Source organism: Pleurodeles waltl, chromosome 2_2 (assembly GCF_031143425.1).
Source record: "Pleurodeles waltl isolate 20211129_DDA chromosome 2_2, aPleWal1.hap1.20221129, whole genome shotgun sequence".
NCBI lineage: Eukaryota > Metazoa > Chordata > Amphibia > Caudata > Salamandridae > Pleurodeles > Pleurodeles waltl.
Genome location: NC_090439.1, coordinates 801,827,618 through 801,851,535, shown reverse-complemented (window position 1 = coordinate 801,851,535; position 23,918 = coordinate 801,827,618). Strand labels below are relative to the sequence as shown.

Here is a 23,918-nt window from a genome sequence, read left to right as displayed (position 1 = left end):
TATATAGTGTCAAGCTATTGTAAAGGGCAGAGACCTTACCAGTTCACTGGGAAAGGTATCTCAGATTCCGTAGGTGTGATGTTTCTATAATGAAATGTTATGACAAAGCAAGTAGGCTTTAGTTACTTATTGTGAGAAGCGTATATTAAAGGCAATAGGTTTTTAATTATGAATTGTTATAACACTGTGCTAAAGCCTCAAGGCAGGTATATTGTTTTGTGGAATCTTGCAGATCACTGTAATAGGCAAATGTTTTGGACAATCCATTGGATTAGATGATTTGAAGTATGGTAAGCCTTATTAGACTATAGAGGTCTTCATGACAACCTCAAAGAGCTCATATCCCAAATAGCAGAACCACCCAATGCCATATAGGAGTTCATGGATCTGGTGGTCAAGCTCAACCCTGTTGTTTAGAGCAGAAGTCTGAGAAAGGGAGAGCAACAGACCACAAGGTTATTGTAGTCAGGGAGTAAAACCTAGAGGAGAGTCAAATAAATCCCACAACAACTCAGAACCCATGCAAATAGGTGGAATTAGTGGCTGTTTGACTAAGGAAGAAAAGGATAAAAGAAGGAAGCTGAACGAATGTAATAACTGTGGTAAGACAGGTCAAGAATGCACTAATAGGCACATGAAAAGCAGGCTTTTAAGGCAGGATCTCCATCAGTAGCTTTCGCTAGTTCTGAAGTACCAGAAGTACCAGAAGATGAGAGCACGCAGTAGAAAGTGAGGTTGGCCTGCTGGGTTTACCATTCAATTCAATCTCAAGACACCCTTCTTGGCTTTCCTACCAGCATACAAGTACACCTGTGACCCTAAGGGCAGCTGGTCAGACATGGGAGATTGAAGCCTTGATTGACTCCGGTGCTACTGGAAATTTTGTGTATTTCATATATTAGCCACTCTGGGAATCCAAACACAAAAGAAGACAAATCGGAGGTAGTGAGAGCTGTTGACGTTAAGAAGCTAACTTCCAGTCCAATTCCACACCACACTGAGACTTTAATCATGACTTTGGATAATAATCATGAGGAAGAGATGACATTTCATCTCAAAGATGCTCCTCATTTTCACCTGATTTTAGGTCTTCCATGGTTGACTAAACACAACCCCCAGGTTAATTGGGAGGCTCGATTATTAACACTAAGGTTGGAATTTTGTCTAAATCAATGTTATCCAGGTGTTGACCATCAACATAAGTGGATGTTGTCTGCGTTGCCCACTCCAATGTCAATTGCTGATGTATCAGCCACAGACACTTAGTTAGAGGTTCTCCCAGATGTTTACTCTGACTTTTGACAAACAGATGGCCAACAGTCTGCCGCCCCATGGTACCTTTGACTGCAGGACTTCCCCGGTGGTAGTTCCGGGGGCAAAACTCCCCTGTAGCCGCACTTATTTTCTTACTGAAAAAGAAAACATCCATATGCGTGCATATCTTGATGAATGCCTAAAAATAGTTTCATTCATCACGCTAAGGACACTTAGTGCAGCACCACTTATGTTGCACCCCTTAGCGCCCCCATAACGCCACCTTGACAGTAGTTAGGGAACTAGCTTCAAAATGTTTGACGCTAGTTTGGAGCTCTGCGAGATTAGCGTCAAAGATTTGTATGCTAATCCTACAAAGCCCATTGAGGCCCGTTATAAATAGTGGTGTACCTCCTTTTAACGCCTGCTCTGAGTAGGCGTTAAAAGTGATGAAAAAATGACGCAAAGAAATCTCTTGGATTTATTTGAGCCTTTTTTTTCGCCCCACCTAACGGGAGAATGCCTTCTTTGCATACATTATGCATGGCGTATGCATGATCTTCATTATATAGAGGCCAGGAAAGGAAAATACCAAAGATGACACCCTTTCACAAATAGGTGAAACTCTGAACAAGGGAAGAACCAAAGCTAATTTATCCCCTAAATGTTTTGTCGGAATAGTAATAACCGCTGAATTCCTAACTGACCTACAAGAAACCATAAAAAACGAAACTAAGGAAAAATGGTTATCTGAGTACCCTGATCTAGAGTCACATATTGGACTGTTATATCAGATCAATTGTTTGTATGAGCTTGCCACAAGTCATCAAAAACAGGTCTTATTCCTTTATTATGATTTCCTATTAAACACCATTCTTACTGTTGTTGATCATCTATCATTTTATTCCCCTAAAAAAAGCTCTCTACATGTCAAGAATTAACACCTATTTTCATGTTCCATGTTGTCAGGTTACATGGACTTCCATCTGTACTCATCACCGTTCGAGGGGCGTAGTTTGTCTCTCGCTTTTCGAAAAACGTGTGTGTGTCATTGGACATGGATGTATGATTGTCTTCAATGGATGGTCAGGTCAAAAGACCAAATCAGACCCTAGAACAGTACCTCTGATGTACACTCCCTATTGTAGAGAAGGATTGGTCAGAGGTTCTATGGGTCGCCGAATTCACATATAATAACACAGACTATGCATCTCTGGGAATGCCTCCTTTTTATATCTTCCAGGGGTATAATCCCAAGCTTGTACCATAGAAGAAGTTGCCTTCTACCCCAATTCCAGCATGTCTTTCATGACACCCTGAAATCTTTTTGGGACAAGGCCCTTTTTGAGGTTGCCAAAGATACTTTTAAAGAAACTGCTGACCAGCGTTGCAAAGATGAACTGACTTACACCATTGGTGACAAAGTATGGCTTTCCACCAGAAACTTGAAACTTCCCGGTCCAAAGAAGCTCTTACCTAAATTTAAGGATCCCTATGTAATTTCCAAATTAATAAATCCAGTTGCAGTGTAATTGGAACTCCCTGCGTCTATGAAAATTCACCCAGTTTTTCACGTTTCCCTCCTTAAAAGCTTCCCCGCTACCTAATTTTATGTCAAGACCGGAGGCTCCTATTATGCTTACTTTTCCTGCTTTAATTTTGATAGCAGCTGCAGTCAAGAACATCAACCAATCCTAAATGGTTAGCAGAACAAGCTACCAAAGGGAAACAAAGAAATACAAATGACCAATCAGAACGCAGTATATCTTTATTGCGTTCCTTAAATTCATAACGTATTTTAATGTTTTAATTGTTTTCATTGTTTTATTATTTGATAACTTTACAGCGCTTTATGCCCTTCTATCTCCATTGAATATCATCCTTACCCCCCCCTTTGTCTCTACTAGGGTCGACCCAACCGTTCGCTTCGCACTTACCGCGCTTTTGCCACTCTGTCATTTCTCCTCAGGACGCTCCAGCGCACAGCTATTTTTAGCCTTTCCTCAGCACTCGGAGATAATTACTGCCTCTCTCGATGCTGGAACTTCCTTGGAGGTGTGGCCTTTTTTCTGCTTGAGGCTTCTGATTGGCAAGAGTGTTTCCTCTTTACACGCCCCTTATCCTGGGTCCTCCCACTTCAAGTTTAACCCTGTTTTTGCCAGTTTGAGTTTTTCTCTACCTATTATAATGTATTTTTCCTCATTTTTTTGAGGAAAACAATAATGAGGTTTTCTTTGAAAATTTGAATATATTTATTCAATCCTCGGTAGCAAAGGCAGTTTCTGCTTCCATGTCAAAACTTTCTAAACAATTAGAAAATACTGTATCATCCTGTCTGTCACAATCTCAGATGGCCCTGTCTGCGAGGGAAAGCAGAAAACACAAAGCCACGGAGGCTTTTAATGATATCCAGACAAATGTTTTTTCTGGTCTTTTGACTAGTGAGTCTACCTCACACAGGACGGAGGATGACGTTCCTCACAGGCCTCCTAACAAGGAGGGGAAAACACTATGGGCTCTAAGAGTAAGGCAAAAACAAAACACATACTCTCAACCCACAAGATTGTGATTGATAATATAAAAGATACGGATGATGACATGGATGATATAGATTCTGATAAAGACTTGGATAATACCAGTAATTCCGATTTTTGGATTGGCCCTCCTCCCAAAAAGGTTAAATCAACATCAGGAGACCCTGTTTCCTCTACTCCTCTTCTGGATGCTGAAGGGAATCCCATGTTCGATCCCAAGTTAATTCAGCATCCTAATTCCATGGAGTGGCTGCCTTCAGACCATGTCGCAGAATACATTACGGCCAAACTACGTCTCCCACTCGATAAACAAGTACACGCCAAACTTCGATCCAAATGTCCTAGACCTTCTCTCCCTCTCCACATTACTTCTACCCCCTCCATTGATACTTCCATGATAACTTTTTTCTCCAAGTTTGGAAAAGACCTGCGCAAAGGAGTTGATAGGGCTTGGTCAGTCTGTCAGGACAAATTAGTAGATATCGTGGGTCCTTTAGCCCGCATTTTTGGCATGGCGGAATCCGCCAGATTAAATAATGATTCAGTAGATTTCCCAAATAATTTATGATGGAAAGTCTTAATTTTATTAAAGACACAGAGGGGAGTATTATCCCACCACTCATCTACTATAAATCTGTTTCTTCTTCCCTCCCTTTAGTCTATACAAACGCTACAGCTTCTACCTCAGGATAAAACCCTGCGCTCATCATCCATAATGGGACAGAAGTTCTCTCCTCCAGCGCTGCCTATGGATTGTTACCATCTTCCTTACCACAAGATTGACTCTGCAATTTATTTGGATTGTATCCAAGATCTGTTTTCTCTAATTTTAGCTGTCTGTATAATTGATTGTATTTTTCCAATGTTTAAATCTTATCATTGACTTTCTCGCAGAAGAAAAGAGGGCTGCTCGCAGTCAAGTTTGGTATTTCTTTATGTGCTATGCATTCTGATTGGCCATTCGTATTTTTTTTGTTTCCCATTGGTAGCGTGTTCTGCTAACCATTTGGGATTGGTTGATGTTCTTGACTGCAGCTGCTATTAAAATTAAAGCAGGAGAAGTAAGCATAATACTTGCCTCCGTGTCTTTAATAAAATTAAGACTTTCCATCATACATTATTTGGAAAATCTACATTGTTGACCTCTCTATTGCCCATTATGGTGGATAACCACATTCAGTATGAAGTCCGTTTCATTCTTGGCTCTAAATGTGTTTGGGGGATGTTGTTTTACTTGGTGAATTGGAAGGGGTGCTGTCCGGAGAAGCACTCCTGGGAGCCTCTCTGTAAAGTATAGCATGCTCCCCATTTGGTTTGTGCCTTTCATTCACGTTACCCCTTGAAACCCAGGCCAGTCCCCCTTGTTTTGGGTCTCCTTTTTTGGGGGGTATTGTCATGTATCTGTGCCATTGTACCATGCACCCTCATAACCGCTCATAATTTATCTCATGTCCTGCGCCATGCCGCCTTGTTAATGTGCATGATTTATCTGCTATGATGGTAAAATGTTCATTGTCTAAAGTGCCATGTTCCTCGAGTATGGTATCATACTCTGTACAATAGTTAATATGCCCCCTAGCACGGCGTCTTGAATGCCTGTTGACTTGTAGGCCTGAGCCTCCAAGTGCTGCGGTGCTTAATTCTGTCTGTTAGCCGATAATGTATGCCCATGAATGAGAAATTTCCTAGCTAATGTGAAGGAAAGTTTCAATTCTATTAAGGACACAGTGGCGAGGATTATGCAGATCTTTCTTCACTTTTAATTTAACAGCAAGTTCAAAGTTCATAAGAAAAACACAATAAACTACAAGTCCCATGAGGCTGCTCCCATAGCAACCAATGTTCAATCAGCCGTCGTTCAGACCAAGTGTATATATGTCCCTGTCAACGTCACTCTCCCTCAACTTCACTGCGAAAGGGAACACCGAATTTTCAAGTTGCCGCTGCCCATTGGTAGCTTGTCCTGCTAACCATTTGGGATTGGTTGATGTTCTTGACTGCAGCTGCTATTAAAATTAAAGCAGGAAAAGTAAGCATAATACTTGTCTCCGTGTCTTTAATAAAATTAAGATTTCCAATCATAAATTATTTGGAAAATCTACATTGTTGACCCCTCTATTGCCCATTATGGTGGATAACCACATTCAGTATGAAGTCCGTTCCATTCTTGACTCTAAATGTGTTTGGGGGATGTTGTTTTACTTGGTAGATTGGAAGGGGTGCTGTCCAGAGAAGCACTCCTGGGAGCCTCTCTGTAAAGTACAGCATGCTCCCTATTTGGTTTGTGCCTTTTGTTCAAGCTACCCCTTGAAACCCAGGCCAGTGCCCCTTGTCATGGGTCTCCTTATTTTGGGGTTATTGTCATGTCTCTGTGCCATTGTACCATGCCCCCTCATAAACGCTCATAATTTATCTCATGTCCTGCACCATGTCCCCTCGTTAATGTGCATGATTTATCTGCTATGATGGTAAAATGTTCATTGTTTTTCTAAAGTGCCATGTTCCTCGAGTATGGTATCATACTCTTTACAATAATGAATGTGCCCCCTAGCACGGCGTCTTGAATGCCTGTTGACTTGTAGGCCTGAGCCTCCAAGTGCTGAGGTGCTCTATTCTGTCTGTTAGCCGATAATGTATGGTCATGAATGAGAAATTTCCTAGCTAACGTGAAGGAAAGTTTCAATTCTATTAAGGACACAGAGGCGAGGATTATGCAGATCTTTCTTCACTTTTTATTTAACAGCAAGTTCAAAGTTCATAAGAAAAACCCAATAAACTACAAGTACCATGAGGCTGTTCCCATAGCAACCAATGTCCAATCAGCCATCGTTCCGACCAAGTGTATATATGTCCCCGTCAACAGCACTCTCCCAAGACTTCACTGCGGAAGGGAACACCGAATTCTCAAGTTGCCGCTGCCTCAAATCCTATGGAGAAACATCAATGGGTAATCCACGCAGAACCATAGTCAATCACCAAACCATACCCGAAATAGTATTCTTGAAATGCATTGTACGAGTCATATTAGACCAAAGATTAGAGAAAACGAAGAAAGCAAAACCATCCAAAACATTGTTACGAATACCATAAGCAGTTATATAAACATACATATATATACCACCTCAGTACGAGCTCCAAAAAGACCTCCGGTGGGAAAACACATATCCAGTGTAGGGTGGGATAATCCTTGCCTCCGTGTCCTTAATAGAATTGAAACTTTCCTTCATGTTAGCTAGGAAATTTCTCATTCTATGTCAGAACCGGAGGTGAGGATTATGCAAGTTTAAAGCTTACTCACCACCAAGAGGTTTAAAATAGAACTTTTTAAAAGTAGACTCTGAAGACCAATCTGCCGCATTCATAATGCCTTCCAACCTGTCACCCACTTTGATGGCTTTGGAGGCCATGGCACCCCGAGCGGAATGTGCCCTGAAAACCTGTAAATTGATACCTGCTTCTGCCAAGATCCATCTGATCCACCTGGCTACCGAAGGTGAGGAATCCGCCTTAAAAGGTTTCTTCAACAAAATTAGCAGTTGACGTTCTCCAGGAGGCCGAAGCTCAGCTGTCACCTCCTCGTAAACCTTTAAGCATCTTACCACGCATAATTTAGGGGCGTGAAGAAAAGCAGGATAAGATACTGACCTGGTATTACTTTTGGTCCTCCTAGAAACAGTGAAAGTTACTCCTTCCGGGGAGAACACTCTATCCGAAACATCCAGGGCGCTAACGTACGACACCCTTTTGCACGATATAAGACACAGTAAGATAGCCAGCTTAGCTGACAGCTCCTTCCTTGAAAGATATTGATTGTCCTGCCAGGAGGATAACAGACGAAGAACCAGATTGACGTCCCATAACTCCGAATACCTGGGTTCCGGAGGTTTGGAAAGTCTGATACCTTTAAGAAGTTTGCATACCCAAGGGTGCTCCCCGACTGGGCGGTTATCGAGAGGGGGATGGCCCACCTAGGAGCCGGATCTTAAGGAGTTTACAGTACAATAAGACAAGCCAGCAACCGCCAGCTCCGCAAGAAAATTTAGGATATCCGTAATTTGGGCCCCCATAGGATCGGCATGCCTGTCCACACACCAGCGAGCCCACCTATTCCATGCGGACCTGTACCGTTTACCTGTCCCTGGAGCCCAGGCCTGTGCAATGAATTTCTTAGCATCTTGTGAAAGCCAGCAGTCCTGCCAGCGAGTCTGGAAATATTTCAGGCCACCAGAGGTAGATGGCCTTGAAGGACCAGGGGATGGAAGTGTCCCGCAGAGTACCGGAGAATTGAGGGAGAGTCTGGGAGACGGATTGGAAAATCGCAAGAGAGCTCCAGAAGTGATGGGAACCACACCTGGGATCTCCACAGAGGGGTTCTTAGAACCACCGTCGCTTCCTGACATTGTACCTGGGCTGATACTCTCGGGATCAGAAGGAAAGGGGGAAATGCATACCCCTGATGTGGTCCCCAGTCCTGCAGGAATGCGTCCACCGCCGCTGCCCCCGGATCCGGGCACCAGCTGAAATAGTGGTAGTTGGGTGTTCCATCTGGATGCAAAGAGATCCACTGAACAAGGACCCCAACGTCCCATGATCGCCTGAAAAATCACCTGATCCAGCTGCCAATCGCTGGAGTCCATCAGAACTCTGGAATTCCAGTCCACCAGGGTGTTCTGGGAACCTGGAAGATACTGCGCTGTGACAGAGATCTGATGTTGGAGGCAGAAGTGCTAGAAATCTTTTGCCAGCTCCGCCAGGGCTTTCGACTGTGTGTCCCCTAAACGATTTATATATTGCACTGCCGACATATTGTCCATCCGAAGAAGGACAACACAGGAGACCCTGTCTCGAGTGAGGGACCTGATTGCAAAGGAACCTGTGATGAGTTCCAGACAATTGATGGGCATATTGAGCTGTCGAGGGATCCAACGTCCCCCGAACGAGACGTCCCCGCATCGGGCTCCCCATCCCTGGCAACTGGCGTCCAACTCTATGACAAGATCAGGAGAGGCTCCGAAGATGGCCCTGCCATTCCATGCCTCCATGTGGTCTAGCCACCATTGCAACTCCGTTCTCGCCTCCTGGAAGAGAGAGACGAGTTCGGAATACGTTAAGCCGTGTCAAATGTGATTGGCCTTGAGGCGCTGGAGAGCTCTGTAGTGAAGGGGGCCTGAAAAAAATGGCCTGAATCGATGAGGAGAGCAGACCCACTACTCTGGCTAATTGCCGTAAGGAGATCCTGTTGTGCCTCAGAACCTTCCTTAACTCCTTTTTGATCTTGGAAATATTTGGGCTCGGGAGACTGAGAGATGCCAATTGGGAATCTATGAGAAACCTCAGAAAAATCCTCGACTGCGAAGGCAGAAGCTCTGATTTCTGTTGGTTGATCACAAACCCCAACTCCTGTAGGAGTACAATAGTCGTGTTCGCATTGGATATAAGTTGGGACCTGGATTGTTCCATCAGAAGGAGATCGTTTAGGTAAATGATGAGGCGGATCCCTCAAGAGCGAAGGAATTTCACGACTGGCTTGAGAAGTTTGGTAAAGCACCATGGTGCTGATGACAGTCCAGAGAGGAGAGAGGTGAACTCGAACACTTGACCCCTCCACAGAAATTGCAGAAACCTGCGATGAGGCGAAAAATCGGAACTGTCAGATAAGCGTCCTTGAGGTCCAAGCGGACCATCCAATCTCCCTGTAACAAGAGATCCCGAAGCATGTAAATACCCTCCATTCTGAAGTGTCTGTAGGTCACCCATTCGTTGAATGATCAGAGATTGATCACTGGGCAAAACCCCTTGCCCTTCTTCTCTACAAGGAAAAGATTGTTCCCAAAACCCCTGGGATGGAGGGTAGAGTTGCATATGGCTCCTTTCCGAAGAAGCTCTTGGACCTCCGAGTCTATTAAAGCAGAATCCGCTGTCTAAAAAAACGAATGGTGTTGGAAGACTCTCCTGGATCGGAGTTCCCCAATATTCGATGTGAAAACCAGACACCGTCTGCAACACTCAAGCATCGGAGGTTATGAGCGCCCAATTATGCCTAAAAAAATGTAACCTCCCTCCAATTTTTTAAGGGGAAAAAGTGGTAATACTTACCAGAAGGACCTCCTGGGGTGTTGGCTCCTTCCCGGGTGATTCTGTTAGCTCCGCCTTTCCCTCTGCCTCTGTTGGGGAAGAAGGCTCCCTGGCATCTGTCTCACCATCCATTGTTTCTGTATGATGTGGGGCCTTGTTGATACTGATGGCCGGAGGAGCGACCCCTGCCCCTACAAAAACCTTGCCCGGAAAAATCATCTTGATAGAAGACTGCGCCTTGTCGAGTGCAGAAAAAGTTGCGACAAATTTAACTAGCTCCTTGACAAAAGGATCGCCATATAAATTGCCCTGGGCGACCAACCCTGCCTCCGAGGTAGGCAGCTCCCCCAACTTGCGGTCTATTTTAATAAGCAAAGACCGGCGCCTCTGTTCTGAAATGGCACAATTAGCGTTGCCCAGGAGACAAACTGCCCTCTGGGCCCACCCAGCTACAACATCCGTCGTAGGGGGGGTATTAGACTGCTTGGCACGTTCAGCCAGTTGGATGATCTGTGGCAGGGGACCTAACACATCAAGGAGTTTGTCCTGGCATGCCCTCAAGGACCGGTCAATACCCTTCTTGGGGTCCTTAGTGTACTTCGCAAAGAAGGTACACATCTTTGGATCGATATACGGCGCAGATGCTACTTTATCAGGCAAGGTAGGGCGCGGGTATTCGGCCTTCAAGTGAGCCCGTACCTCCTGGTCTAGAGGTTGCCGAATTTTACTTGCTACATACTCAGCTACCTTCTGTTCCGGCCGCCACTCTGGTGAACGAGGCTGATAGATCCCCTCAGGTTCGAACATATCAGAGTCCGAGTCCTCCTGCTCCTGTGGATCCGGCAGAGAGGCCCCAGGGTGCCGAGGGTGGTCGGAGTCATGATCCTTCACAGAGGAGGAGTCCCCATCTGAGTCCCCCGTGATGTATTTAGGTGACCCCACCTAAGGGTCCAGTATGTGGTGAAGCTTTTCACCAGTTACTCCGGGTAGAGAACCTTCCCAGAAGGGTATGCGCTTATGCATGTGCGCACTTTTACTGAAGATATCGGCGAGGTGCCCAATGTCTTCAAGGTGCCCCGCTTTGCGCTTGCGCGATTTTTCGGGAGCTGGTAAATCAGAGATCCTTCTGTCAGCCCCCGTCAGCCCAAACATGACCGACCCTTTAGACACCTGCTCCGCAAGCTAAGCCACTCTCTCCTTGATAGCGGCCAGAGCCTGGGAGAGCAACGCATCTACCCAGGAGGTAGCACGCAGTGAGAAGGGCCTTCACCTGGGGACATGTTGGGGTAAGAATCATGGTCCTGGGTGGACTGCATCATGGGACCCAGGGGACAACTGGACAGAAGAAACACTCTAAAAAATAATGAGGATAGCCCCCCCACCATTCTTTCACCAATGGCCAGAAATGGGCAAGCTAAAAGCTTGTAGAAAAACGCGCCCGCAGGGTCGCGTCGAAATGAGGCCAAAAGCGATCTTCCCACTCAGGGTATAAAACAACCACCAAACGTGGTGTAAAGTGGGGGGTTGGAGGGGTTAATAAGAGCCTAGGCTCAGAATACCCCTATCGCGAGGAGATCCGAGCACCAAGCGCTATGCGACTCGAGCGCCTGCATCTACTGGAGATTCTGAAGCTAAGCGCCCTCTAGCGGGGCCGACGCGTCACAGCGTTTCGAAAGTGCGCTCGGGCGAAAAGCCTGCTGCGCTCGCGGTAACACGTCACTAGCAATGCTCGTTGCATACAATAAACGCTGGAGAAAGCGAGCGTGCACAAACACTTCAAATACAGTCAAAAATAGAAGCAGATATTAACACAAACACTTAGAGGCAGTAAAGGGCACTTAACTGACACTGACAGCAGTGAAGAAAGAGAGGAGAGTGATGTTGACGGGGACATATATACACTTCGTCGGAACAACGGCTGATTGGACATTGGTTGCTATGGGAACAGCCTCGTGGGACTTGTAGTTGATTGTGTTTTCTTATGAACTTTGAACTTGCTGTTAAATAAAAAGTGAAGAAAGATCTGCATAATCCTCGCCGGTCCTGACATAGAATGCTATATGCAATATGTATAATGTGTGCGCTCCAGCTCTGTTGGAGAATGCATATATTCAAAAAAATATTAAAGCTAGACCTCCCTATCATTGTTGTTTGTCTGTAAATGGTGAGATTGTCACCGCACTGTGGATACGGGGTGTACTTAGGCTGTGATGCGACCTCAGGTCCTCCCAGGGGGAATAACTCATACTACCACGACACAGTATACATCCAATGTGTTCATGGGGAGAAAACGAGGTATCCCATGATTGAGATTCAGGTCCAGCTGTGGTTCATCTACGAGTGTGACTTATACCAAAACTGCCTGAACCATTGATCGTGGGAACACTGGTTCAGGAAACCTGGAAGGAAGGGGATGCCCAGTGGAGAACCATTCCTTTTTCCCAGCCTGAAGACCACGAGTGGCCCTCCTCAAAACAGCAGAAGAGAGGAAAAGAAAGCACTCCGAAATGTGTTACCAATACATACTGATGAATTCTTTGGGGATTGGAATTTCAGGGCTGCCGAACAAGAAGACCCTACATTTTGGGAAGCCTGGAATGTTGCTTCCGAATAAGATGACCCTGACCATATAGGTCCCCAGTTCTTCCTAAACAAGGAGTTGTTATATAGAAAGGGAGGGGAAGCTGAACCTCAGCAACTGCTAGTACCCACTCCCTTCCATGAAAAGGTCTTGTTCCTAGCATATAGGGGGTTATTTCAACTTTGGAGGAGGTGTTAATCCGTCCCAAAAGTGACGGTAAAGTGACGGATATACCACCAGCCGTATTACGAGTCCATTATATCCTATGGAACTCGTAATACGGCTGGTGGTATATCCGTCACTTTACCGTCACTTTTGGGACGGATTAACACCTCCTCCAAAGTTGGAATAACCCCCTTAGTCCTCTGCTATGGGGCCACTTCAGCACCGAGAAAACCGAGACGTCTATTCTGGATCAGTTTTATTGTCCAGGGATCTACCAACAAGTAAAGAAATACTGCAGATAGTGCCCGATATGTCAGAAAAACAGCAGATATCTTCCCAGTAATGCCCCCTCATGCCTTTGTCTACAATAGAAGAACCATTCTTGAGAGTAAGCATGGACATCATAGGGCCTCTTCTTCCCTCATGCAGTGGTTGCTGTTATGTCCTGATTCTCGTGGGCAACCCAACGCCACACATATAGCCAAAGCTATGATTAACACACTTTCGAGGGTGGGGTTGCTGAAAGAGACCCTAACTGACAGGGGGACTCCTTTTGTATCCAGGCTCATACGACAGGTGTGCTGTCAGCCAGGGATCAAAGAACACCATAGCACAGCGTATCACCCACAAACGGACTGACTTTTCGAGGGATATAACGCTATGTTAAAAAGTACCTTAAAAAAGCTGCTAGACCTTCCTTGAGACAAGAAAGTGGGAAGACATGTTGCCTCTTGCCTTGCTTGCCATCACATGTAATGTACAGAGAAGCACTGTGTTTTCTCAATTTGAGCTTCTTTACAGCTGACAGCCCCGTTCCCTCTTGGATATGGCAAAGGAAGGGAGGGAACAAGAGAAGAATGGGACCAAACACCTGCTTGAGTATGTAACTAATCTCAAAACTCATCTGGGTCAGATCAGGAACACAGGGATTTTATCAGTACGGTGGTCCATAGGACTGCCATCCCTGCTATAGTGGTCTGACCGCTGCATCCCTGGCGATCCGCCTGCAGTTTCCGATGCTGGTGGTCGGACCGCCACAACACCGCTGTCACTGACAAGATCAGAAATCACAACGGGTTGGTAGTGGTGAAAGTCGTGGTCAGCAACAGCAGTGCTGAGTTCAGCACCGCCATGCTGATCACGCCTTTCTGCCAGCCTTTTCATGGTGGTGCCACTGCCATGAAAAGGCTGGTGGAAAGGCAGAGTTGGGGCCACAGGGGGGCCCCTGCACCTCCCACAACCTTGTTGTGGGCAGTGCAGGGGTTCCCCTGTCAGCACACTCGGAATGCGCACTGTCTACCATGGCATAGCACATTCCGAGTGCACTGTGTGGCGGCATTGGCCTCGGCTCTGAGAGCTGAGGCCCATGCCATTGCACTGTTTCTGTTGATCAAGCCGGTGGAAATATCGTAATACAGGGGTGGTGAGCCATGGCAGACAGTGCACATTCCGAGTGTGCTGGGTGCGGCAGCATTGGCTTTGGCTCTCCCTGAGAGCTGGGCCCATGCCGTTGCACTATTTCTGCCAGGCAGCCAGATGGAAACATCTTAATACAGTGCTGGTGAGGCTTACGGCTTGATGGCCGCCTCCCCACCACCGTATTGGAGTTCGAGGGGTCCGACTGCCCAACTCAGAGTTAGGCCCATAGTCAGGACTACTATGGAACATGCGCAACGCTCAATGTGATAGGAAAGTGAAGGAAAGATCCTTCAATGTAGGGGAATTCATGCTAATAATTATGGCCTCTTCAGACGATAAACTCCTGGGTCAATGGCAAGGCCCCTATGTGATCACGAAGAAAGTAACACCTGTTACTTACTGTATTGAAATAGTCTTGAACAAAAAGACATCCCAAATCTACCACGTCAACCTCCTGAAGAAAAGGGAGGTTCTACAGGCCCTGTACCTGTCCTGTAAGGAACTTTGAGAGAGGAAACCCATTTGTACATACAGAGTATAGATCCTGATCTCCTGCCAAAATTGAAGCAGGATAACCCGTCTACTCTAAATCTGTTAGTAGGTGTTCTCCCTCCTGCCCTGGAAGAATGAATTGTTAGAACACCCCATAGATATGGTCCCTGAGAAGCAGGTTTGATTACGACCGTACCAGATACAGGAAGCCAGGAGAGACACTATAGAGAATGAAGTGAGGCAAATGTTGCAGATGGATGTCATGAAACCTCCATTAGCAAATTGAACTCTCCAATTGTATTGGTACGCAAGCCTGATGGGTCGGTCCAATTTTGTATCGACTTCAGGGAGGTAAACAAGATTTTACAATTTGATGCATATCCACTCCCTAGAGCAGATGAGATGGTAGAAAGATTGGGAGAAAGCAAATATAAGTACCTTGGATCTCTGTAAGCTGTACTGGCAAGTACCCCTTAGGAAACAGGACAAAGAGAAGACTACCTTTACTACCTGGGGGTTGTTTATCAGTTTACGGTATTTCCCTTTGGTCTTCACGGGGCCCCGGAAAATTTCCAAAGCATGATGAATACCATCCTCAAACTCCATGACTAGTATTTTGCTGCATACATACATGATATTATCATATACAGTTCCTCATGGGGCCTGCACTTAGAACATCTACAGGCTGTCATACAAGCCTTAGACAGAAGCGGACTAAACATCAACATGCAGAAAGCCACCAAGCAGCATCTCACAGGCTGTCATACAAGCCTTAGACAGAAGCGGACTAAACATCAACATGCAGAAAGCCACCAAGCAGCATGAAAAGTAAGATACTTAGGGTCTCTCTGGGGGAAGGCCATATTGGACCCCAAACTGAAAACATATCTGCCATTGCAGAAGTTCCTGTACCCTGCACCAAAAGAGATCTACGGGCCTTTTTAGGGCTCCTAGGTTACTATAGATGCTTCATTCTAGGCAGGCTCCTCTCAGATAGCAGCCACCCTGAAAGAGCTTTTGCAAAAAACTACCAAAACCGAGACAGAGCTACAACAGCCCTCCCCTGAAGTTCTGAAGTCCTTTCATACACTAAAACAGACCCTTATCTCTGAGCCGGTTCTAATCTGTCCAGATTATGTAACACATTTTAGTTTAGAAACAGACGCATCAGACGTAGGTCTTGGGGCTGTCTTATCGCAGGTAGACGAGATAGGGGAGGAACAACCTATTGTGTACAACAGTAGAAACTGTTCCCCAGAGAGACAAACTATGCATTGGTTGAAAAAGAAGCCTTAGCGATCAAATGGGCTATAGACACCCTGCGTTACTACCTAGAAGGACGAGAGTTTACCCTCTTTATTGACCATGCCCATCTTGAATGGATGACCCACAACAAAGGCAACTATGAACGCATACTTAGATGGTTTTTATCTTTACAGCCATTCCGATTCCAAACCTTACATCAGAAAGGAACAGAACGGACCAATGCAGATTTTTTATCTAGACATACCCAGGAGAGACTTCTTACTAGTAAGAAAGGAAGTAAAGAGGGATGTGAGAAATCACAGTGAAGCCCCCTACTCACTTTATGAACGTACCCGCAACTGCAGTGCTGAGCACCATATCACCTGGAACACTTGAGAAAAGAGAGAAGAAAGGGTTAAAGCAGGAGAGTTTCCCCGAACACTGGCACTAAAAAAGGACTACTGTATTTTTTAACAGGGAGGCAGGACTACGCGAAGGAAGAGCCAATCATGGGAGCCCGGCTGAAGAGAAAAGGACATTGTCCCTGGATGAAAGGAAGGCGAGGGAGAGACCGAGGGTCCAGAAGGAGGAAGCTGCCATCCTGAGGGAGAATCACCCAACACCACCAATGCCGTTGAGAATGCCAAGGACACAGAGGGAAATACCGAGACCTGGAGTGAGGAGTGGTGGATGCCCCCAGAGGAAGCTGATGAACTGCTGCAACTCATGAGAGTTTCAGTGTAGGGGGTGAGTACCGAGGGGAGGGAGAAGGAGGAGGTTTGTTATGTGTAGGGGAGGGAAAAGCACAGGTCAGGGTGTTTAGATTTTTGTGACACTACGCTTGGGCATATCCGTGACACCATGTTTAACCATTTCTATGACGCCGCATTTTAGGCACACCATTCTTGTTTGTCTGTATGCGCTCGTACTGCCCAAACCACCCCATGAGTTTGAGCACATTTCCCTGTTAAGCCGTGGGATGATAACCAGAAACAGTATACCATAAAACCAACCCGGAAATAAAGGACACTGATCTGAAGGCCACCAAACTAATCCAGGTGACATTTAACCTGGCCGGTAGCCCCTGCATTACATTGTAATAGTCACTAAAGATACCCGACTCCTGACCCTTAAGGAGCACTCAAAGAAAGGGCATAGTCCCGGAGTAGATTGGGTGCATGTTTTCTTCACTCTAGGAAAGAAACCTGGCAGAGAGAGAAGGGCAAACCAAGATTATTTATTTTTCTGAGACTCCGGGCCAGCATAATCCAGGAGAACATATCTGTCCTAAAGAGACAAAACAAACACCCATTCCGAGTGTGCTGTGTGCGGCAGCATTGGCTTTGGCTGTCTCTGAGATATGCGTTATCTACAGCGCATTGTGCCAGAGCATGGACAAACATCTGTATCATTTTTTCTTTAACTATGTGTACACAGAAATAAAGTCAACATTGAGAAGAAAACCAGCCTCCTCGTTCATATTTCCGCCCGTCCTTCCTACAAGCACTTAGGCCCTCATTATGAATCTGGCGGTCCATGGACCGCCAGACTCATGGTGGCGGGTGGACCGCAGTGCCAGTGGCGGTCTACCCACCGTATTATAACCGTGGTGGAAATGCAACAGTGGAAACGCCACTACCGCCACAAGGCAGCCTGGAGGTGGCCGTGTTTCAGATCTGACAGGATCCTGCGGTTTACACCACCAGGGAAAGTTTGTCGGAATGGGTGACTGGGGCCCCATGCACCGCCCATGCACTTGGCATGGGCAGTGCAGGGGCCCCCATGCACAGCCCACTGTACATTTCACTGCCCGAATTACAGGCAGTGAAAGGCGCGATGGGTGCTGCTGCACTTGACGCACTGCCACATTAGCACCAGCTCCATTTGGAGCCAGCTCTAATGTAAAGGCCCAGCGGGAAATTCATAGGGCCGGCGGGAGCTTCGCCGCACTGGCGGTCTTCCGTCAGCACGATAGTCGGCGGGGTATCCCACCATTATCATAATAACACCCTTAGTACTGATTTGTGATGCTTTGCTTCAAGGGGATGTACTTGGGAGGATCAGTCCAAATATCTACACGTTTTGACACAAAGCCTGGTCTACTGAGATAGCTAGACTGGTTTTGCATAAAAAATTAACACTTCCTTAAAGCAGGCGTTAATAACAGGAAATGCATTAATTTCTCCAAAACACTCATGCATTGGATGTGTTCTTAAGTACACAGCACACATCAAATATTTGGGATCTTTCTGAGAATATCTAAGCATTGCAATTTGCAATTAAAGGGTACAAACACAGGGGTATGTGAAATTCACTTATTTTGCATTTTATGGCACATTAAGGGAAATTGTGTTGTAAGAAACTGGGTTACTGGTTGAGCTGGTGAGTCCTTGTCAGGGTGAAGTCTTTAGCAAACCCCAAATTGACCTGTGTTTAACCCTTTGGTAGCTTGGCACAAAAGCAGTCTGGATTAATTAAGAGGCAATGTGTGAAGTATTTATGCAGCACTTCAAACACTTATAAAGTGAAACACAACAGAAAAAATCCCAAACCTATTTAGGAAAATAAAGTAGAAGGAAATAAATAATTTAAGACCAAAACGGCAAAAATCCAATTAGTAGAACTGGAGCTATCCAACTTTAAAGATTGAAGTGAAAACAATGGCAAAAAGCATGAAGCACCACATGTGGATATCTGGCCGCACCGAATTGGGTCAAAGTTGCATGTTCAGGCTGACTACGATGGAGTGGAGTGCGGGCTGGCTACAGGGATCCAGTTAGGCCAGCTGAATAAGAGTACCTTAAATTCTGGCTGCACAGCTTTGCAGAGCCTAGTCGACAATGCGTTGTGCAGCAGTGATTCTTAGGAACTGCGAAGCTGTGATGGGAGGTCCTGCTTCATTGTCAAAGATGCCTGTCTATGAGGGGCTTGCAATGAGAAGTCCTGAGTGATGCTCCACCACTGATTGGTTCAGAAGAAGCTACCAGGCTTGTGATGCGGAGTCCTGTGTCGTCATTGAGGACGCCTTCGATGAGGGGCTTGCAGTGCAAAGCCCTGCATTGAGGATGTGTTGCACAGTGGTGGTTCCTGGAAAGCTGCAGATGATGATGTGAAGTCCTGCGGCAGACAAAACAACTCAGAGTTCCAGCTAGGAGTTGGCTGAGGAAGTGCGTCACACAGCAGCTCCGATGCAGAGTTTCTTGTCTGCTATGCTTTGCGCTGGGGCTCTGATGCATCAGTTCTGATGAGACCAGAGTTGGGGCTTCAAGTCTAGACCTGGGGTGGCACCACTTGGAAGCATAGGACTCACAGCTGGCAGAGTCCAGGTGCTAGGCAGTAGATGGGGAAAGCCTGTTCTGTCCATGAGGCTTCTGATCGAGGGGCCAGTCAACTAGCCTTTGAAGTCACTCTGGTGGTCCTGGGTTCAAGATGCAAGTCCAGTCCTTCACTCAGGCAGGAGGGCAGCAGGGCAGTGGAGCAGCACAACAGGGCAGCAGAGTGGCAGTTCTTGCAGCAGAGCAGCTCAGCAGTCCTTCTTCTGAGCTTTCACAGGTCCAGTTGTGTACTCAACAGTTTGGGGTCTAAAGTCCAATATGTATACCTTGTGCCCACGTTGAAGTAGGAGAAGCTTCTAGAGGTCCCATAGGTGCTTGAAAGTTCTTACCTATCTGCCCTGGCCCCAGATTGTCTGGGATCACAATAGACTAGCATCAACCCGTTTGTGAGAGTGCCCAGGGAGGGCCTTTGTAATGTGCAAGTATGGTAGATGACAGCTCCTCTCTCTCATTAACTCAGAGGAGACCATCCTACCAAAACCTTGCTTCTCTTTGACTCACTGGCCTGGAGCAATGCACAGAGCCCAACTGTCAACTATACCTAGTCATGTGACCCAGGATATAGGCAGCAGACACAAATTGGTTGGGACAAGAAAATGCTAGCTTTCTAAAAGTGTCATTTTCACAATAACTAAAAATCCAACTTTACTATTAAGGAGGGCTTTTAATTACAATTGTTTAGCAACCAAACCTGAGCTGTCCACCTGCTCCAATTGAAAGTTATCACTAATCAAATGTAATAAGGCAACCCAAAGTTATCCCATGGGAGAGGTTGGCTTTGCAGTAGTGAAAAACAAATTTAGGAGTTTTTCACTACCAAGACATGTAGAACTTAAAAGTATATGTCCAACCTTTTAATTACACTGCACCCTGACTTTTCAGGGCCTAATCTATGGGTGACATATGTATTAAAAAGGAAAGTTTGGGCCTGGCAAAAGGTTTATTTGCCAGGTTGAAGTCTCAGTTTATAACTGCACACAGAGGCTACAGTGGTAGGACTGGCACATGTTTGCTGGGCTACTTAAGGGGTGTGGGACAATAAGTGCTGCTGGCACACAAGTAGCATTTAATTTACGAGTCCTCAGTACCTGTAGTACCACTTCACTAGGGACTTACGAGTAAATGAAATGTGCCAACTTGGTATAAGTCCAAACAGAACAGTTGATGGACGGAATGCAGAACAAATCAAACATTCACCCCCAGTCACAGATCTGGGTTTAATCCATCAGTTTTTTTTCTCACCATGCCATTCAAGTTTGGACCCAGCCGTAGGCAAATCAGTCTTGACCCTGTTCCCCATGGGAACAGTCCAGCTCGCACTGCCAGACCAGGTCCTCCCTGGACCACAAACAAGCATCCTGGGACCGGTTTTGGGATATCACCCCTCTTCAGCCAGGCTAGCTTGAATCTGGTGGCATAGTGAGCACGGAACCCACGTCTGGGCATACCATTCCCACTTGGGGCAACAAATGCAAACAGAACAATTGATGGAGAGAATGCAGAACAAATCAAACATTCACCCCCAGTCACAGATCTGGGTTTAATCCATCAGTTTATTTGCTCACCATGCCATTCAAGTTTGGACCCAGCCGTATGCAAATCAGTCTTGACCCTGTTCCACATGGGAACAGTTCAGCCCAAACTGCCAGACCAGGTCCTCCCTGGACCAGAAACAAGCATCCTGGGACCGGTTTCGGGATATCACCCCTCTTCAGCCAGGCTAGCTTGAATCTGGTGGCATAGTGAGCACGGGACCCACGTCTGGGCATACCCTTCCCACCTGGGGGCAACAAAAGCAAACAGAACAGTTGATGAACGGAATGCAGAACAAATAAAGCATTCACCCCCAGTCACAGATCTGGGTTTAATCCATCAGTTTTTTTCCTCACCATGCCATTCCAGTTTGGACCCAGCTGTATGTAAACCAGTCTTGACCCTTTTCCCCATGGGAACAGTCCATCCTGAACTGCCAGACCAGGTCCTCCCTGTACCAGAAACAAGCATCCTGGGACCGGTTTCGGGATATCACCCCTCTTCAGCCAGGCTAGCTTGAATCTGGTGGCATAGTGAGCACGGGACCCACGTCTGGGAATGCCCTTCCCACTTGTGGCAACAAATACAAACAGAACTCGGTATAAGTCAGTCTTACAATGTTTAGAGGAGAGTGCACAAGCAGTTTAACACAGGTTAGCAGTGGTAAAGAGCACACAGTCCTAAGACCAAGAAAAACAAGATCAGCAAATATAGGAGAGGGTGAAGGTAAAAAGTTTAGGGGAAGACCACTGACATGTCTGACATATGTGAAATGCAAATCTGACATTTAGTGCTATATGTTGGATATGGGGACTCATTTTGAACTAAAAAACACAAGTGGTGAGAACAACACCCAAACGCGTTCTGGTCATTAGTGTCATTCCTGTGCTATAATTTTGCCACTTACATAATTACATAACGTGGCATAATGACACAATTTTGGGAATTTTACATAACAAGCCTCACTTGGTATTTCAGAAATGATGTAAATTACACCAGTAAAGCTTACATTTTTCCTGCACTTATACAATTGCTAAGCTAAATAGTGCACACTCACCTCAGCAACATGGTGTGAGGCTGTGCATTGAGCAAGGCAGCCACATTAGAGCACCAGCACAGGAGTGGCAACGGCAGTGGGCTAATCTTAGTAAATATGCCCGTGCACTGTTTTCCTTCTTGCACAATGCAGCACACTTATTTTGGTTGCTGCACTGTTTTGTGTAAAACCAGCTCAGCAGTCCACAGCATGTTTTTGCACCTCAGTAGTATTTTTGTCAGTGTTAAACATATGCAGAAGACAACCAGCACTACATTTCCCCACACAGCACTGTCCTCTTCTATTGCAGCATTGCCCCGACTCCTGTATGTTGCAACTTGGCACCAACTTAACCACAGCTCATTATTTTAATGCCAAACAAACAGTAGCATCAGTGACTTTGTGAAGCCCCTGCTTTACTAGTTTAAGTGAGGATAGCTACTAAAAGTTTAATCGTTTTACATTGTCCTATGCAGGGCTGCAGACAAAAGCCAGGGCAAAGCTAACAAGCATTGGTAAATGCACTAGGTTTCACCTATGGGATTAATAATAAGTTAAGAGGTGTGGGAGCAGTGTATGAGTGCAGGGAGAATGGTGTGAGTGCTGTCTGTGCAGGGTGCATGGTGCATGAATGAAGGTTGATAAGTGTCTGAGTGAGGGAAAGAGAAGGCCGCCAGGGGAAGATTATGTGGACAAGCACAGCGTAAGCACTGTGCAGGCAAAACATTAAAAAAAAGTTCCCCAAACGTGGATGTAAACAATACTTTGGAGGCAGGATACTGATAAGAGAAGCACATGAGGGTCAACATGAGGAACAACAGGAAACAGTATGCTACAGCCATTAGAAATGGAGGGAAAGCAAGTAGCAAGCAGAGGAACCAGTGAAAAGCAAGGGGTGAGATGTGAGCCCCTTTTAAGATTTTTATTCAATACAATAGATTTCACAAGTATAGCACAAGTGCTGTGCAGGCAAAACCTAAAAAGTGGGGTTGAGCACTGCTATGTGGGACAAGTTCAGCGCAAGAGAGGAAAATAAATGATGCAAAGAAAAAAGTTACAAAGAGAGATTAAAATAGTGTTTTAGAATGGCAAGCAAAAAAAATAATGTGATAAAAGAAAGAATTGTGGTAATTAGAAACTGGACAGGAGCAAAGGGAGAAGGCAGAAGGTGAAAGTATTGAAAGATGCGAAGAAGGAAGGCTACAGCAAAGTGAAAGGAATGGTGGTTGAAAAGAAAAAAGGAAGAGTGAGTGCAAGGATGGATGGTTGAAAGGAAGAATGGATGGATAAAAAGGTGAAAGAAAAAGTTGGTGAAAGGATAGAAGAAAGGACTGATGGAGAACTAGATGAGCGGATAGAAACATGGACAGAAGAGTAAATGGATGAATGGCTGGAAGACTGAAAGGATGACAGCTCTATGTGTGCAGTGAAAAGTCATTGAATGGATGGACGGAAAGGTCAATAGGTGGATGGATAGGTAGCAGGATTGATACATTTGTGAACAGATAGATGGATGTAATATCAGTAGTTAGAATAATGAAAGAGGATGGATGGCAATGAGAATGGATGATGGATGGATGGAAGGGTCCCAGGATGGATGGATAGATGAGTGGATGCAAGGGCGAAGAAAACTGCTATAGGAAGGGGGAGGCTCACTTTATTCGCTCGCTTTGTGTCATTAGAGGCTTGGGCCACATGGGCGATAGTTTATTCTTCTGGCTACTCCCTCGAGTTGCATTGAATGTAAAGGGCCTTCAAAGTTTTTTTCAGTTATGTACCCAGGGGCAGCTCCGCTGACAGTCCATTAAGGCAGTCTTTACCACCCACCACACCTCTAGTGTTTGTGCTATCGGGCTGGATGACTGTTAGGAAAGGAAAGATAGTGAAACCTAAAAACAAGTGCACTACTTTGAATTTCCCATTGCACTGACAGTGTTCTACCACAAAATACAAAAATTATTTTTCATTATTGACCTGCACAGTAATGATTCCAGAATATCAACTAACACTATATTGTCATGTTATATATATATATATATATATATCTCAATTAAAAACAAAAGGTTACAGGGATGTTATAATGTTATAATTAGGAAATAGAATTTAATAGAATTAAAAAAAACTAGTTCCCAATTGCAGGTTTTTCAACAATTTAGTTCATGTATTTCCCCCCAAAAAAGCTCCCACTGTGACACAGTAATAAACTCACCCCTATGTCACTTCAGAACTGCTCTTTATGTCGATTTCAA

General features: G+C 45.6%; 1 long non-coding RNA gene across 1 annotated transcript in view; it reads left to right on the top strand.

Annotated features, from left to right (window-relative positions):
• The first annotated feature begins 16,288 nt into the window (after window positions 1–16,288).
• LOC138282632 (uncharacterized) overlaps window positions 16,289–23,918 on the top strand; it is a 95,799-nt gene continuing 88,169 nt past the window's right edge. Inside the window, exon 1 of the long non-coding RNA XR_011200980.1 lies at window positions 16,289–16,512. This is a non-coding gene — a long non-coding RNA (uncharacterized lncRNA). The remainder of the gene's footprint in view (window positions 16,513–23,918) is intronic.